An 18,868-nucleotide genomic window follows, 5' to 3' on the forward strand; every position below is an offset into this window, starting at 1 on the left:
CCGCTACCTCAGCATCTTCGACCTGACAGCGGGTTATTGGCAGATCGGCCTCACACCCCGAGCACAAGAACGCTCTGCCTTCTCCACCCCCGATGGCCACTACCATTTTACGGTCATGCCCTTCGGCATGAAGAATGCCCCAGCAACTTTCCAACGGCTCGTCAATCAGGTCCTGGCGGGGCTCGAAGGGTTCAGCGCCGCCTACCTAGACGACATCGCTGTGTACAGCCACCATTGGCCCGAGCACCTCCACCACCTCCGAGCCGTACTGCAAGCCCTTCAGCGAGCTGGCCTCACGATCAAGGCCAGCAAGTGTCAAATTGGACAAGGGTCGGTGACCTACCTTGGACACCAGGTGGGAAGCGGCCTAGTGGCCCCTCTACAGCTGAAAATTGCCGCCATCCAGGACTGGCAGCCCCCTATCACCCAAACCGAGGTACGAGCCTTCCTGGGCCTCACGGGCTATTACCGAAGGTTCGTGAAAGACTATGGTACCATAGTGGGGCCTCTCACCGAACTCACATCAAAGAATCAGCCCAAGAAGGTGAACTGGACCCCAGAGTGTCAAGCGGCATTCGAACAGTTGAAGGCCGCCATGTGTTCCGCTCCTGTGCTCCAGGCCCCAGACTACAGCCGGGAGTTCGTCGTCCAGACGGACGCCTCCGACCAGGGCATTGGGGCGGTCCTGTCTCAAGTGAACACCGAAGGCCTTGATCAACCGGTGGCCTTCATCAGCCGGAGACTCTTACCACGGGAGCAACGCTGGAGCACCATAGAGAGGGAAGCCTTCGCTGTGGTATGGGCCCTCAAGAAGCTCCGGCCCTACCTTTTTGGCACCCACTTTCGGGTGCAGACCGACCACCGACCCCTGCAGTGGCTGATGCATATGCGGGGGGAAAACCCAAAATTGCTACGCTGGTCCATCTCCTTGCAAGGTATGGACTTCACAGTCGAACACCGGCCTGGGTCAGACCACGCCAACGCGGATGGCCTGTCCCGGTTTTTCCGCCTCGACGAGGAGAGTCCCCAGGAGGATGGGTAACTCTCCCCGCCTTCAGCTGGGGGGGACGCATGTTGGACAGGCCACATGAAGGGCCGCTCTCCCCCGGCTCAACCAGGCCCGAGCCCGGTCCCGCAAGTACCACACACCACCATTGCACGTCCTCCGTCCCCTCAGGGACCCCTGCCCCCGAGCACGTTAACCTCGTGGATCCGATCCACTGCCGGCCCACGCGCCCAGCCCGGGCCGCCATCTTGGACACTTCACCACGAGGCCGCCTGGCCCCCGATCGACCTCAACCCTGGGCCTGGCCAGGCCTCAGACATCCCGGCACCACCATCCACCCAGGAGGTGAGCGGGCTACTTGGCAAGTCAATGGGAGAAAGAGGTGTCGATGGCTCTCCCCCGCCAAGTGCCGCTCGCCCATCGCCTCCCCGGGCGCTGGCTCCACCCCCCTGCTGGGTGTCTGGACTCCCTCATCCCGGACCCCCCGACCTCCAAGTGCGAGGGTCCGGACATCAAAGCACACCAGCCCTATAACTGGGGCAGCTCCAGAGCAGGAAGGCAGTTGTATCTTGGAGTCGAGAGACGTAAAGAGGAACTCATCCTGGACGGACTACTGGCGCTGCCATAGCTCTGTCCTGTGCACCATCGTCCTGCCTGTTGGCGCTGCCACAGCCGTCGTAACCTTCATCCTTCATCGTCGTCGGGATCTGCTGGCGTGGCCGCGGACCGTTGTAACCGTCATCTTTCACCGGGACCTGCAGGCTCCGCCGCGGACCGTCGTCCTTTCTTCATCCATCTCGGGACCTGCTTGGCTCCTCCACGGCCCGATCATCTAGAACGCCGAGCTCGAGGATTGAGAGCTATTTTGTACTCATTGGTAACTAAAGACTGTCCCGCTACCCCTTTCCTCAACCAAAGACTAGAATCGAGGGGACCCCTGAGTCCAGACCTCCTTGTATCATACTGCGTAACCTAAGAATTGCATATAAAGTCTCGTTAACCTTCAATCTTGTGTGGTGTCCGTCTGTGGGGGGGAAGCTACTTGTCTGTACAGTCGTTGGAGACGGCTCTCCCTGGAGACCTCTCCCCGTAATCTCGGCCGACCCTCCCGGTCCGTCTAACAGTATTGAAGATTTTACTCAACAGGAGGTTAGTGACATTTTACAACGATTTCGACAACGTCCCGGTGAAGCTTTGCTTACTTGGATGGTGCGCCTTTATGAACTGGGTGCTGCTGGTATTATGCTTGATGCTGGTGATTGTTTACGTTTTTGCTCTTTGAGTTCCGATTCTACTGTACAAGATCATTTTCGGAATTATAATGGTGCTGGCCAAATTAGTTTGCTCCAGCTTGCGAATGATGGCTGTAACCATAAATACCCTACTGAATCTGATTGGCCTGTCAATGACAAGCCATGGTACACTTTGCGCGACGCGTCGCAACGTTTGAAAGAGGAAGTGATGAAAACTGCGATTTTTCTCAGTACTTCTGACAGATTGTTGGATGGTCTTTTAACATCTTCTGTGCGTAATCGCATTATCCGTTCTTCGCCTGTTGCTTATAAGCAGGTTATGATGACTTTGTTGATTAATCAAACTGGCAATCCTTTATCTATGGTGCTTGAATCTGTTTGTCAGCTTGGTGAGTTGGGTGAATGGTTTAAACCTGAGAGGCAATCTCGACCTGAAGGTCGTACCGCTGGGGATTATAAATTCTCTAGACGTGATATGTTTCTTGCACTTTTGGCTGATGGTGTGAAGAGGGAGGACATTGACGGTGAACCTAATAGTCGCTTGTGGGACATGTTTCGTAAGCGTGGTTTAGATCGGAAGGAGGGTGCCCGTCGTGTACGAAAAAATGATTGTGACCGTGGGTCCGATGGTAGTGGTGATGAGAGGCGTCGTGTGGATGCTGATCGCCGTGATGACCGGCGCTATGACCGTGATGACTCCCCCCGCCGTGAAAGCATGAGGGAAAGAGAGGGAGAGAGAGACAGGGGGAGAGATGATCGTGTCTCTTCTAGACACAGGAATGAAAGAGGTTATTCCCCTGACATGAGGAGAAGGGAGGATCGTCGCAAGCTTTCTGATCGCAATTCTCAATTCTTTGAACATGACAATAATCCATTTCGTAATAGGGATGGATATGAGCAAGACATTCTGATTCCGAAGAAAGTTGAGAACATTTATCCTGATTTGTCTTGGTTGACTGACCATGGTAAAAATGACTAGGAAATAGGTCAAGCTCCGGTACGCAGGTGGGCTCACAAAGACAATAGACCCTATGTAGATATTGAAATTTTTTGGAAACATCGTAATATCCAAAGGGCCCGAGCATTGGTAGATACTGGAGCGGAGGCCACTTTAATTCATGGTAAATCGAAGAAATTTAAAGGACAATTTTTTACAATTACTGGTTTAGGTGGTAAAGAAACTCCCGCAGTGCAAACTACACTCGAGATGAAAATTGGCAGAATTCCCTGTAAAGAATATACTGTGTTGGTTGTACCGCGTTTGGAGTATATTATTGGTATTGATATTTTGAAAGGAATGACTTTGCATTTGGATGATGGTTGTTATCAATTTGGAGCCAAACATTACATTTCGTCCAGACCCGTTCGGGTTGGTCGTTTGCGGATGCCCCCCATTAAAATTCCCCAAGCTACGAAAGTTGTTTCTCAGAAACAATACCGTATTCCAGGTGGTCATGAGGAAATTAGTGCCACAATTCAGGATTTGGTTGATGCAAGGGTTTTATTTATTTATTTATTTTTTCCATTTGTATGGCGCACAGCTACCCAAAAAGGGTTTCCCGGCGCCGACAACAGGTTTGCTGACCACAAAATTTCGCTTAAGGGTTACAGAGAGTTATTTGTTAAAGAGCCAGGTCTTAATGCTCTTTCTGAAACTAGCATAATTGGCCTCAGTCCTGATGTTAACTGGGAGGGAGTTCCAAAGAGTGGGTCCCAGGACAGAGAAAGATCTACCACCAATTCTTGACAATTTGTATCTGGGGATCACAAAGAATGCTCCTGAATGTGAGCGCAGCATCCGTCCAGGAATATAAGGAGTAACCAATGATTGCAGGTATTGGGGGGCTGTTGAATTTTTAATTCTGAACATGTAGGTGAGGGCTTTAAATTTGATGCGTTGATCGATCCTGAGCCAGTGTAAGTCCCTCAGATGTTTCGATACACTGGAGAAATTGGGGATGTTACAGAGTAGTCTTGCTGCTGAGTTCTGGGCGAGCTGCAACCTTTTGATCACAGCCTGGTTTGATCCTAAGTACAGGATATTCCCGTAGTCAAGACGTGATGTTATCAATGCATTGACTACGGTCTTTTGAGTTGCGAGGGGCAGCATCCAGAGGATCTTTCTCAGCCATTTCATTATGATGAAACAAAGACCGACTACTTTATTAGCCTGTTGCCTCATAGATAAAGTGTCATCGAGGCAGACGCCCAGATTTCTTGCATGGTCAACAGGAGTAGGAATGGTCCCAAGTTCAGATGGCCAATGGGAAGGATTCCACAGATGTTTATCTTTACCTAGGAGTATGACCTCCGTTTTATCGCCATTCAATTTCAGTTGGTTGATGGACATCCAACTGAAGATGTTCAAGAGTCCCTGCCTAAGAAGAGAGGGATCAGAGGATTTTGGCTTTGTCAGGGAAAAGATGATTTGGGAATCATCAGCATAGGTCATTAGGGTGAGACCCGAACTTTCTGCTAGATCGGCCAAAGGTCGAAGGTAAATATTAAAAAACAGGGGGCTTAAGATGGAGCCCTGTGGGACACCGTGTGGGGCACTGAAGGTGTCCGAGCAAGCAATGGACGAGGTAATTTGAAAGGTTCTGTGCAACAAAAAAGATCTGATCCAGTCAAGAGCTGCACCTCTAATGCCGTTGTTATCTAATGTGGTCAGTAGTTTGGAGTGCGAGATGGTATCAAACGCCGCACTCAAATCTAACAATATGAGTGCGACAGTTTGACCCTCATCCAGGTGCTTCCTAATGGCTTCCGTGACGCCCAGCAAGGCGGTTTCAGTAGAGAAACCGGCACGAAAACCTGATTGAGATGGATGAAGGAGAGCATTCTTCTCAGTGAAGAGAGTGAGAGCTGAATGAATATGTCTCTCCAGAAGTTTAGAGCAAGCAGGTAGAAGTGATATAGGCCGATAATTAGCCAGAACGTCAGGGTTGGCAGAGGGCTTCTTCAGCAGGGGACTAACCATCGCATGCTTCCACAAGGAAGGTACTGTGGAAGAGACGAGAGAGGCGTTGAGGGTGTTAGCGACAAACGTCAGAACTGGGTCGTCGAGGGTTTTTAGAACACTGACGGGGAGGGGGTCTCGAGGAGAGCCCGATTTGATGGATTTCAGAGAAGATTTAAGTGAGTCCAGGGTAATTTCAGGCCAGTGGGTAAGGAGCTTAAAAGCAGGAAGGTTTAGTAGTGAAGCGACTGGAAGATTATTAATTAGAGGTTGAGAGTTTATAGCATGGATGATGTTCTCAATTTTATCAGTGAAGAAAGATGCTAGATTTTGACATTGTGTGGTGCTCAGAGGGGGGGCGTTTGCAACCGTGTTAACACCTGCAAGTTCCTTAACTGTGTTGAAAAGAGTTTTTGCTTTGTCAGAAGCAAAATTGATGTTATTTGCAACAAAAAGGGCGCGTGCTTTGGTACAAGCGGAGTGGTACTTGTTTCTGGCGTTTTGATAAACCCTCTTTTTTTCAATGGAATAGTCTTTTCTCCATTGCCTCTCAAGGTATTTGCAGTGTGATTTTTCCGATTTCAGGCATTCGGTAAACCATGGGGCTGGGGGTCGGTGTATGTTTCTTTTAGTTTGAGAGAGAGGGAGACAGCTGTCAACAGCTTTTTCCAGCCAAGTGTGCATCGCGTTGGCAATACCTTCCATGTCTGAGGCCTGAGCTGGTGGGCTGTTTATTAGAGATTCACTGAGTTTACTGGTGTCAAGCTGTTTCCAGTTTCTCATGGACGAGACCGGCCATACAGCATTATTTAGAGTAGATGTAGGTAATTTTAGGCCGAAGAGTAGGAGGTGGTGATCAGACCAACAGACAGGGGACGTGGACGTCCAACTAAGTTCAGGGATGTTTGTAATAATGGGGTCGAGTAAGTGTCCCGCCTTGTGAGTGGGGCCAGAGTTTAATAGTCTAAGTTGTAATACTGCGAGGTCCTCCAATAAGTTGGAGCAGGTGACGTTGTTAGGGTCGTCGAAATGCATATTAAAATATGGGTTATAACTCCAATCACTTCTGCTTGGAATAATCCCGTATGGCCTGTGCGCAAGAGTGATAATTCTTGGCGCATGACTGTTGATTATCGAGAATTGAACAAACACACACCGCGTTTAGCTGTTGCAGTGCCGGACATGGTTACTTTGATTCAGAGAATTCAGAAGCATCCAGGTACATGGTATGCGTCCATTGATATTGCTAATGCTTTCTTTTCGATTCCGATTGCCCCCGAGTGTCAGGAACAATTCAGTTTTACCTGGAATGGACGTCAAATGACGTTTAGGAGTCTTCCTCAAGGTTATGTACATAGTCCTACGATCTGTCACCGGCTGGTGGCGGAACATTTGTCTGAGGTGCCCATACATCCACAAATTCAGGTGTGTCACTATATTGATGACATTTTGATTCAAGGTGAGGCGCAAGATCAGGTCCAGTCCCATTTAGATCAGATCCTTGACTGTTTACGTGCTAAAGGTTGGGAAATTAATCCTGATAAATTACAAGGCCCTTCCCAGAATGTTACATTTTTAGGCATTAATTGGCATGAAGGTCACAGAGAAGTGATCCCGCAGGTGAGGCGAAATATTTTGGATTTTGCAGTTCCGAGGAACAGAAAAGAGGCTCAAAGTTTCATTGGCCTGTTTGGTTTTTGGCGTCAGCATATTCCCCATTTGAGTCAGATTTTGGCTCCATTATATCGAGTCACTCGTAAAAAGAATGCGTTTGAATGGGGTGAACCACAACAAAATGCATTTAATTTGGCGAAAGAAGCAATTCAGTACGCCTTGGATTTATGGCCTGTGGGCGAGGGTGATGTGGATTTGAATGTTTCTGTGGAAGGTCTGTATGCCAATTGGAGTCTGTGGCAAAAGCACGGCAGACGAAAAGGGCCCTTAGGTTTTTGGACTAAAAAGTTACCTGAAGCTGGTGAGCGTTATACACCTTTTGAAAAACAACTACTTGCATGTTATTGGGCTCTGGTGGATACCGAGCAATTGACCCTAGGTCATACTGTGATTTTGAGACCTGAAATTCCTATCATGCAGTGGGTTTTGAGTTCGCCGAAATCCCATCGAATTGGACATGCTCAAGAGGCGAGTGTGATTAAATGGAAATGGTACATTCAGGACAGAGCGCGTGTGGGTCCGAAAGGTGTGGCTGTGTTGCATGAGCGAGTGGCGCAGGCGCCCTCGAATGAGACTGGAAATGATTGTTCTGTGCCTGTAGTCCAGGAATCTCCTGTCAGGTGGGGTAAGTGTTAGACGGACCGGGAGGGTCGGCCGAGATTACGGGGAGAGGTCTCCAGGGAGAGCCGTCTCCAACGACTGTACAGATAAGCAACTTCCCCCCCACAGACAGACACCACACAAGATTGAAGGTTAACGAGACTTTATATGCAATTCTTAGGTTACGTTGGTATGCTACAAGGAGGTCTGGACTCAGGGGTCCCCTCGATTCGAGTCTGTGGTTGAGGAAAGGGGTAGCGGGACAGTCTTAGTTACCGGTGAGTTCAAAATAGCTCTCAATCCTCGAGCTCGGCGTTCTTGATGATCGGGCCGTGGAGGAGCCAAGCAGGTCCCGAGATGGATGAAGGAAGGACGACGGTCCGCGGCGGAGCCTGCAGGTCCCGGTGAAAGATGACGGTTACAACGGTCCGCGGCCACGCCAGCAGATCCGGACGACGATGAAGAATGAAGGTTACGACGGTTGTGGCAGCGCCAACAGGCAGGACGATGGTGCACAGGACAGAGCTACGGCAGCGCCAGTAGTCCGTCCAGGATGAGTTCCTCTTTGCGTCTCTCGACTCCAAGATACAACTGCCTTCCTGCTCTGGAGCTGCCCCAGTTATAGGGCTGGCGTGCTTTGATGTCCGGACCCTCGCACTTGGAGGTCGGGAGGTCCGGGATGAGGGAGTCCAGACACCCAGCAGGGGGGTGGAGCCAGCGCCCGGGGAGGCGATGGGCGAGCGGCACTTGGTGGGGGAGAGCCATCGACACCTCCTTCTCCCATTGACTTGCCAAGTAGCCCGCTCACCTCCTGGGTGGATGGTGGTGCCGGGATGTCTGAGGCCTGGCCAGGCCCAGGGTTGAGGTCGGCCGGGGGCCAGGCGGCCACGTGGTGAAGTGTCCAAGATGGCGGCCCGGGCTGGGCGCGTGGGCCGGCAGTGGATCGGGCCCACGAGGTCGACATGCTCGAGGGCAGGGGTCCCTGAGGGGACGGAGGACGTGCAATGGTGGTGTGGGGTGCTTGTGTGACCGGGCTCGGGCCTGGTCGAGCCGGGGGAGAGCGGCCCTTCGTGTGGCCTGTCCAACATGCGTCCCCCCCAGCTGAAGGCGGGGAGAGTCACCCATCCTCTTGGGGACTCTCTTCGTCGAGGCGGAAAAATCGGGACAGGCCATCCGCGTTGGCGTGGTCGGACCCAGGCCGGTGTTCGACTGTGAAGTCCATACCCTGCAAGGATATGGACCAGCGTAGCAACTTGGGGTTTCCCCCCCGCATGTGCATCAGCCACTGCAGGGGTCGGTGGTCGGTCTGCACCCGAAAGTGGGTGCCGAAAAGGTAGGGCCGGAGCTTCTTGAGGGCCCATACCACAGCGAAGGCTTCCCTCTCTATGGTGCTCCAGCGTTGTTCCCGTGGTAGGAGTCTCCGGCTGATGAAGGCCACCGGTTGATCAAGGCCCTCGGTGTTCACTTGGGACAGGACCGCCCCAATGCCCTGGTCGGAGGCGTCCGTCTGGACGACGAACTCCCGGCTGTAGTCTGGGGCCTGGAGCACAGGAGCGGAACACATGGCGGCCTTCAATTGTTCGAATGCCGCTTGACACTCTGGGGTCCAGTTCACCTTCTTGGGCTGATTTTTGGACGTGAGCTCGGTGAGGGGGCCCACTATGGTACCATAGTCTTTCACGAACCTTCGGTAATAGCCCGTGAGGCCCAGGAAGGCTCGTACCTCGGTTTGGGTGATAGGGGGCTGCCAGTCCTGGATGGCGGCAATTTTCAGTTGTAGAGGGGCCACTAGGCCGCTTCCCACCTGGTGTCCGAGGTAGGTCACAGACCCTTGTCCAATTTGACACTTGCTGGCCTTGATCGTGAGGCCAGCTCGCTGAAGGGCTTGCAGCACTGCTCGGAGGTGGTGGAGGTGCTCGGTCCAATGGTGGCTGTACACAGCGATGTCGTCTAGGTAGGCGGCGCTGAACCCTTCGAGCCCCGCCAGGACCTGATTGACGAGCCGTTGGAAAGTCGCTGGGGCATTCTTCATACCGAAGGGCATGACCGTAAAATGGTAATGGCCATCGGGGGTGGAGAAGGCAGAACGTTCTTGTGCTCGGGGTGTGAGGCCGTTCTGCCAATAACCTGCTGTCAGGTCGAAGATGCTAAGGTAGTGGGCAGCTCCCATTCGGTCGACCAGTTCATCTGCCCGGGGGATGGGATGTGCGTCCGTTCTGGTGACTTCATTCAGGCCCCGGTAGTCGACGCAGAACCGGAGTTCTGGTGTGGTTCCGGGGGCGGCTGCTTTGGGGACCAGTACGACCGGGCTGGCCCATGGGCTGTCTGAGGGCTCGATGACCCCGAGCGTGAGCATCTTAGCCACTTCCGCCTGGATGCAGGCCCGTACCCGATCAGGTACGCGGTAGGCCCGGTGGCGGATAGGAGGGCTGTCTCCGGTGTCTACATCGTGCACACACCAGGAAGTGACACCTGGGGTGAGGGAGAACAGACTGGCGAACCGTGACAGGAGGGCTTGGCACTCTTGGCGTTGTTCTCTGGTGAGGGTCTCCGAGAGTCGGACCCCATCTACGGAGCCGTCTTGCTCCTGGGTTCGCAGGAGGTCAGGGAGAGGCTCGGAGTCGTCTTCAACCCCATTGTCCGTGGCCATCAATAGGCTGAGTTCTGTTCGTGCAAAGTGGGGTTTCAGTCTGTTGGTGTGGAGGACTCGGAGGGGGTTCCGGGAGGACTCCATATCGATCAGATAGGTGGCAGGACCCTTGCGCTCGATCACCTTGAAGGGCCCCGTCCATTTGTCTTGGAGAGCGCATGGCTCCGTGGGGGACATGACCCATACCTGTTGTCCCGGTTCGAATTCAATGGATGAGGCGTTCTGGTCATACCATTTTTTCATGTCCTCTTGACTGGCCTCTAGGTTGGCTTTTGCTAGGTCTCTGAACCGCCGGGACTGGTTGCGGAGGGTGAGGAGGTACCGGAAGACATCTGGAGGGTTCTTGGTCGGAGGCATCTCCCAGCCTTCTTTGATCAGGCTGAGCGGCCCCCGCACTGGGTGCCCATAGAGCAGTTCGAATGGGCTGAAGCCTAGGGATTTCTGTGGGACCTCTCGGTAGGCGAAGAGGAGGCACGGCAGCAGCACATCCCACTGGCGACGGAGGAGCTCTTCCAATCCCCCGATCATTCCTTTCAGCGTGCGGTTGAACCGCTCAACAAGTCCGTTCCCTTGGGGGTGATAGGGGGTCGTGAAGCGGTAGGTGACCCCACACTGTTGCCAGAGAGATTTCATGTATTTAGAGATAAAGTTCGTGCCTCTGTCGCTGACGACTTCTCGGGGGAACCCCACACGGGAGAAGATCCCCATCAGGGCCCGGCCGACCACTGGGGCTGTCACGGTCCGGAGAGGAACAGCCTCAGGGTAGCGGGTGGCGTGGTCCACTAGCACCAGAATGAAGCGATGTCCTTGTTTTGTACGCGGGTCCAGGGGTCCCACAATGTCTATTCCGACCCTCTCAAATGGGGTCGTGACTACTGGAAAAGGTTGCAAGGGGGCTTTTAGTTTGCGGCCGCTCTTCCCACTGGCTTGGCACGTGGGGCAAGATCGGCAATGCTGGTGCACATCGTTCCTCATTTTGGGCCAGAAGAAGTGGGTCACTAGGCGACTGTAAGTTTTATCTTGTCCTAGGTGCCCTGCTAGGGGGACATCGTGGGCCAGGTTTAACAGGAAGTCTCTAAAGCAGAGGGGCACTACTAGTACTCGGTTGGCCCCCAGCTCGGCGATTCGTTGCTCGCTGTATAACAGATCATTGTCCCAGTAGACCCAATGAGTTCCGGAGGTGTCCCCTGCGCTTTGGGCGAGCGCTTGTTGGCGGAGTCCCTCAAGGGAGGGACAGGTCTTCTGTTCCTGGCGAAATTGTTCTTGTGTGGGTCCCCCCTCTTGGGCCCACTGGTCAAGGTTAGCGAGGTCGGAAGGTTGAGCCGGTTCGAGGGGGGTGTCCTGGTCGGGGGTTTCGGCTGGGGCGACCGGAGGCGGTGGCGCCGGCCATTCTGGTTCTTCCGGGTGATGGTTGGCACGGGCGGCCATGGACCGGGTGGTGACGCACGCCCAGTCCGGGACGCCCAACATCCCCAAGTGTTCTTTTCGCTCCACAGCGGCCCACGGGGAGCTCTCCAGGTCATTCCCGAGGAGGCAGTCCACGGGGGCGTCGTCTCGGACCGTCACCTTCAACATGCCGGAGACCCCTCCCCACTCAAAAGGGACGCAGGCCATCCGACACAGACTTTCCGAGTTGTCGGCTGAGCGTACAGGGCAGAGAATGTTCGGTAGATATTGTTCTGGGGTCACCAGGTGACAGCGGACGGCTGTCACACTGGCCCCGGTGTCCCGAAGGGCCTCGGCCCGTTGTCCATTGATGCTCACCCATTGGCTGTACTTCTGGGTGTTAGCGGGTAGGGGGACCCGCGGGACCATGTCTCTTCCCCCTAAGCACGCGAGAGTCATGGCGGCTGGCTCCCACTCTGGATACTCTTGCTCGTCTGTTTCTTGTTCCTCGGAGATCTGTTCTTCCCCTAGTGCTGCGGCGGCCACATGGCGGGGTTTTGGACTCTGATACTGCGGACAGCTTGGGTCGTTTGCATAGTGGCCGACTCGTTGGCATCGGTGACACGTGACGTTTGCTCTGTACCCCGGTCGCGCCGGGGTGTTGCCCCGGTTGGCCGGGGGGGTGGTGCTGGTAACGGGGGCGGCCGGAGTGTTGTCTCTTCCCCGCCCTTGGCCTCCTCCTCCTCTGGGTCGGTGGTGACCATTGTTGTTCCTGTTTTGCTCGTAGGACCCATTCCGGCCCACTCTGGTGATCTCCCACCGGTCAGCTTCGGCTGCGAGCTGCCGGGGATCGGTTAACTTGCTGTCGAGGAGGTGTTGGCGTAGTTCAATGAAGCAATTGTTGGACAGATGCTCCCATACCATCAGATTGAACAGTTGCTCGTAGGTCGTGACGTTGTTCCCTTTGATCCATCCTTCGAAAGCTCGGCTAAAGTACGTTACATAGTCCACCCAAGTTGTACCCGGGATGCGTGTGCAGTCTCGGAACCTCTGACGGTACATCTCGGGCGTGAGGCCATAGCGGGTGAGAAGGGCCGCTTTCATATGGTCGTAGGAGGTCATCTGGTGGTCTGGGAGCTGTAATAGGGTATCGCGGCCCTCATTGAGGAATCTGCCCCATAGGCCGGCTCCCCAATCGTTTCTATCGATCCGGTGCGCAGTCATAGCGATTTCATAGGCCTTAAACCATTGCTGGATGTCGTCCTCTCGAAAATATTCTCGGACAACATCCTTGGGGATGTGTACTTTTTTCTCCGTGGTCCCGGGGGTGTGTGGTCTCTCGGGCACCCCCAACTCTTTATTCTGCTTGCGCAGGTTGATCTCGGCTAGGTTCCGTTCGTGCTCGTACGCTAGTTTCTTTTCCTCGAGCTCCCTTTGTCTCTGTTTCTCCTCTCTTTCTTCTCGGAGACGTAGGTGCTCTAAGGTTATTTTTTGTTCGGCCAACTTGAGTTCTACGTCCATCTTGAGTCGGGCCATTTCTAGCTCGTGTAGTCGGGTTTTTTCTCTTTCTTGGATCTCGTCTGGCGAGAGACCGGTTCTTTGCCCTTCAGGGGCCGTGTTGCTTTTTTTCGCGGTGCTTTGCTCAGGAGCTTCGGTATCCCCGGTCTCTGCCCAAGATTCTAGGGCATGCTTAAAATCGTCCTTGGTGCTTAGTCCGGTGGTAGCGATACCTAGTTCAATGCAGAACTGCTTTAGTTCACGATGGCTGTACTCCTCTAGTTTTTCCATTTGGAACTTCTCAGTTGATCCGCTCTCTTTAGTTGTCATTGTGGTTCGTTGTGGGGTGAGCTACTCTCTGTACGTATGCGGTGATTCGGATCGCGCCGCTGGCCACCAATGTTAGACGGACCGGGAGGGTCGGCCGAGATTACGGGGAGAGGTCTCCAGGGAGAGCCGTCTCCAACGACTGTACAGATAAGCAACTTCCCCCCCACAGACAGACACCACACAAGATTGAAGGTTAACGAGACTTTATATGCAATTCTTAGGTTACGTTGGTATGCTACAAGGAGGTCTGGACTCAGGGGTCCCCTCGATTCGAGTCTGTGGTTGAGGAAAGGGGTAGCGGGACAGTCTTAGTTACCGGTGAGTTCAAAATAGCTCTCAATCCTCGAGCTCGGCGTTCTTGATGATCGGGCCGTGGAGGAGCCAAGCAGGTCCCGAGATGGATGAAGGAAGGACGACGGTCCGCGGCGGAGCCTGCAGGTCCCGGTGAAAGATGACGGTTACAACGGTCCGCGGCCACGCCAGCAGATCCGGACGACGATGAAGAATGAAGGTTACGACGGTTGTGGCAGCGCCAACAGGCAGGACGATGGTGCACAGGACAGAGCTACGGCAGCGCCAGTAGTCCGTCCAGGATGAGTTCCTCTTTGCGTCTCTCGACTCCAAGATACAACTGCCTTCCTGCTCTGGAGCTGCCCCAGTTATAGGGCTGGCGTGCTTTGATGTCCGGACCCTCGCACTTGGAGGTCGGGAGGTCCGGGATGAGGGAGTCCAGACACCCAGCAGGGGGGTGGAGCCAGCGCCCGGGGAGGCGATGGGCGAGCGGCACTTGGTGGGGGAGAGCCATCGACACCTCCTTCTCCCATTGACTTGCCAAGTAGCCCGCTCACCTCCTGGGTGGATGGTGGTGCCGGGATGTCTGAGGCCTGGCCAGGCCCAGGGTTGAGGTCGGCCGGGGGCCAGGCGGCCACGTGGTGAAGTGTCCAAGATGGCGGCCCGGGCTGGGCGCGTGGGCCGGCAGTGGATCGGGCCCACGAGGTCGACATGCTCGAGGGCAGGGGTCCCTGAGGGGACGGAGGACGTGCAATGGTGGTGTGGGGTGCTTGTGTGACCGGGCTCGGGCCTGGTCGAGCCGGGGGAGAGCGGCCCTTCGTGTGGCCTGTCCAACAGTAAGCCATTTGATGATTTGTCCGCGGAGGACAGAAAACATGTGTGGTTTACAGATGGTTCAGCGAAATTCATTGGTGAGAAACGGCATTGGAAAGCAGTGTCCTATAACCCGATCACGCAAAAATTATTGAGTACAACTGGTGATGGAAAGAGTAGTCAATATGCTGAATTATATGCAGTTTACCAAGTTTTGAAACAAGAATTACCTGGCACATGTCACATTTTCACTGATTCCTGGTCCACTGCTAATGGACTGGCGGTATGGTTACCAACTTGGCATTCTCATAATTGGGAATTGCATTCAAAAGAACTGTGGGGAAAAGAATGATGGCAAGAAATCTGGGAATTGCTCCCACAGAGTACTGTTACAATCTTTCATGTGGATGCTCACACCCCGATTGACTCCCTTGACAAATTCTTTCATAACATTGCAGATGAAAAGTCTAAAATTTCTGAGGCAGTGGTGGACATGCAGGATTCTGATTTGGCGGGATTGGCGAAATGGGCCCACCAAAAAGCGGGACATTTTGGAGAAAGAGCCACTAGCAGGTGGGCTTCCGATCGAGGAATTCATATTCCTTTAAATTTGATTAAAGATGTCATTCTGCATTGTCCTATCTATCAGCATGCTAGAAAGAGAACAGTGCCTCATATTGTTAAAGGCCATTTACATCGAGGAAAAATGCCCGCTCAAATTTTGCAGATTGATTATATTGACCCGCTCCCTATGAGCAAAAATTGTCAGTATATTTGCACAGCTGTTGATACCTATAGTGGCCTATTGGTTGCTTTCCCTTGCAAACAAGCTACCCAAGTCAATACCATTAAAACTCTGGAATTGCTTACATTGTATTATGGTGTTCCATTCCAAATTCAATCTGATAATGCATCCCATTTCCGTGGAAGATTGGTGCAGGAATTCTGTGTGGCAAATAACATTGAATGGATATTTCACATTCCATATTATCCGCAGGCCTCGGGCCTCATTGAACGCATGAATGGTTTGTTAAAGGAACAATTACGTAAGTTAACTGATGAACACTACAAGAACTGGAGAGATTTTTTACTCCAGGCATTATTAATATTGAATAATCGCCCTTTGTTGCATGCTGAATCTCCTTTAATGCGTTTGTTTCCTCCAACTGTCGATGCAAAGCCCAACACCATGTCTACTACTGTTATGTACTGGGAAATTACCCCCGGAGCTTTGGCTCCATGTAGAGCAACCCCAGGTTCCGCAGGCTTGGACCTGCATGCTATGAATGACGCAGTCCTAAAAGGTAGAGATCGAATAATTGTTGAAACTGGCGTTGGTGTCTGTATACCGGCCGGTAGCTTTGGACTGATTGCCCCTAGATCGGGCCTTGCCTTGAAAGGTATTCAAGTTCTCGGAGGAGTGGTTGACAGCGATTATCAGGGAGAGATTAAGGTTCTCCTGCTTAATAGCAGTGAGATTGATTTGTCAATTCAAAAATCTGACCGTGTTGCTCAGTTGCTAATTATGCCTGTTTTCAGTGGTGAGATTAAGAAAGGCACTGCCCCGACTTTGCTAACAATACGAGGCCAAAAAGGCTTCGGGTCCACTAATAATCCTGGTGCAAAAATATGGGTGCAATCGCCTAAACATCCCCCTGAACAAGCTGAAGTCATTGCGACCGGTCATGATAATACCATTTTGGTGATGAGACCAGGGAAAGATAGCTGGGAAGCTGTCCCGGCTGACAAATGTTATTTACGAGAATGAGTAAGGCCTGTATTTGTTTTCTTTCAGATCATTCTCTGGACTGCTGCTGCAGGATGTGCCGGCGTTGGACTCCTTTTGGTCTGCTACGCCGGGAGAGGGGAGAACCCACCGACTTCGGTTGATTGGAGAACCCGAGTTCCGCGTTCCTTCGCTGCGTGGGATTCTTCAGCAAATTTTTGGATTACCTTAGCGAAAAGAGTGACTAACTCTCCACATTTCTGCCTCACTCCCATGAGGTCTGTGACTGATATCCTGGCGACCTGCTTGGTTGCTGTCCCTGCTTCCACTGAAACATTGCGGCATATTTTCAATATCTCAAGTGCCCGTCCCAATATTATTCTGGGCGATTTTGCGGCCCATGAATTTTGCCCTTTATGTACCATCCTTTCTGACTCCATTCCCCCTATTCATTCCCGAATTACCACCTACAACATTTCGCAGGGTGATTTATGCTTCATTTTAACATGTGATCCTAAGGCTATTTCGGAATGTATAAAACTGAAGTTGCAGGCTGCCACTTCTTTTTCAGCTCATCAACGATTGCTGTGTTTACAAAGACTTCCGAATTCATGTGTTTCCGTTAAGAACAACATGACATGTAAACGTATATTAGTTGCTCCTAGTTATTATCGTGCAATGTTGCTGCCCTCTGGATGGTTGTTCTCCTGTGGGAATTCCTCTTGGCCCTATATTCCCGCAAATATTTCTGGAGGTCCATGCGCTATCACTAGATTAAGCTTGTTAATGTTTTCCTCGCACCCTGGTTCCCATTCCCGTGTGGTCCGCGACTCTATGACATTACATGAAGACTGTGACTCTTCCATTCATCTTTATTCTAAATCTGAATATCTCAGTTTAGCTGTTTCTATTATTGGTGTCCCGGCGTTAGCCGTTTACAATGCTAAAACAATTGGCAAGATGGCTTGCTGGATGGTTAAATCCATTAATCAGACTTCTACTGTGTTATCTGACCTGTTATTAGATGCTCAGGGTGAACGCATAGCTATTCTGCAAAACCGCGCAGCGATTGACTATCTCCTGTTAAAACATGGACATGACTGTTCTGACTTTGAAGGTCTTTGTTGTTTTAACCTATCTGACCATTCTAAATCGATTCAGGCCCATATTGACAAACTTCACGACTTGACTGCAGAAGTTAGAAAACATATTGATCAGGGCTGGTTCGACTGGCTCTTTAATTGGTTGCCTGACTTACATTCTTTACGACAGATTATAGGGGGTGTTATGATTTCTATTTGTATTTTAGTGGCCATTTGCTGCTTTATCCAGTGCATTCCTTCTCTATTCCAATTTTGTAGATTTGGTAAGAAAAATAGATCAGTTAATTTTGTTTCTTATTATTCTTCCACTGATGTTAGTTCTATATAGAACATGGTTAATAGACTGGAGTCAAGGGTGAAGTGTAATGACCGACTTTTTCGACCCTCTTTAGAGGGAGGATGATGGAAGATGACTCCAGCCTATTACCCTTATAGTATAGGGATTAGGACTATAAGTAGGACCTATCCATGAGGCACAGTAGTGCATTTTCGTACCCTTTTCTTTAGATCAGGGCTTATAAACTTAAGCTAGGGGATAGATATATAAGTATTAGTGATGATCCATCCTTTTGCAAGAGTGTTAGTATATCTTCCATGGAGTTATGCGTATTTTGGACCTTGTAGGCCTTAAACGGGACAGACTCCATCTTGCCCTCTGCCTGGTAGCTTGAGAGGCTTTCTAGGTCAAGTGTAATGTTTTAGTTTCGAGGTGTTGTTTGCTTGGAGAGAACCGGTTCAGGCTGGCCCATATCGAAAGACTGTATTTTTCTCCACTCCGAAGACACAACTCCAGGCCGGCCGGCTGGGAACGTGTCCTTGGTACGGGGAGGTACAAGAATTTGGTGGGCGGCAGGTTGCTGGCCGTAACCTTCCATGAAGGGACAGGTTTTGATATTAGCGAAAGTGTTAGGCAATGAGTCAGTCAGTCTGTAGGCGGCAGCTAGCCGTCAGCATCTATGCCATTAATTATTTTCAAGGCAGACAGTCGCCATTTTGAAGTTCGAGAAAGATTTTGAAACCGAGACTCTCTCTCTTTGAGAAAGACTGAAGGAGAAGTAGCGCGGAGCGCACAGAGACAGAGAGAGAGAGAGAGAAAGAGACGGTAGTCAAGAGCAAGCAAAGTTCCAGTGACTTGGAGGGAAGCAGAGGAGATTGAGCATAGCGGTGCAGACGTGTACCCGTGACTGCTGAGGTGTGATTCCGAGACGAGCCAAGACACAGAGACGAGAAGGGAACCTAGATGACTGCCGAACCCCAACTTCATATTAACCAGGTGACCTCCGCCCTTTCCCTTATTAAGCGCGCGTTCTAACCTTTACTTTTCTTTGCAGAATATACATTGTGTAGTATTGTGTTTATTTTTATTGTAATAAAACACCCCAGTTCTTAGTGAACCGACATGTGCCTTGTATTCTTGTTCAATCGGGGTAACCTTGTCTTCTAGTCAAACATTGTTTGCATGAGCGGATGCGAATCCCGATCAGGTAAGAGATGATTGAGTAATGAGGAAGGAAGGGAACATTTGATGTCAGGAGCAGAAGGTACATATTGCAATTTGGAAAGCCATACAAATTTCTATT

This window comes from Lissotriton vulgaris, chromosome 4_1 (assembly GCF_964263255.1).
Source record: "Lissotriton vulgaris chromosome 4_1, aLisVul1.2, whole genome shotgun sequence".
In the NCBI taxonomy this organism is placed as follows: domain Eukaryota; kingdom Metazoa; phylum Chordata; class Amphibia; order Caudata; family Salamandridae; genus Lissotriton; species Lissotriton vulgaris.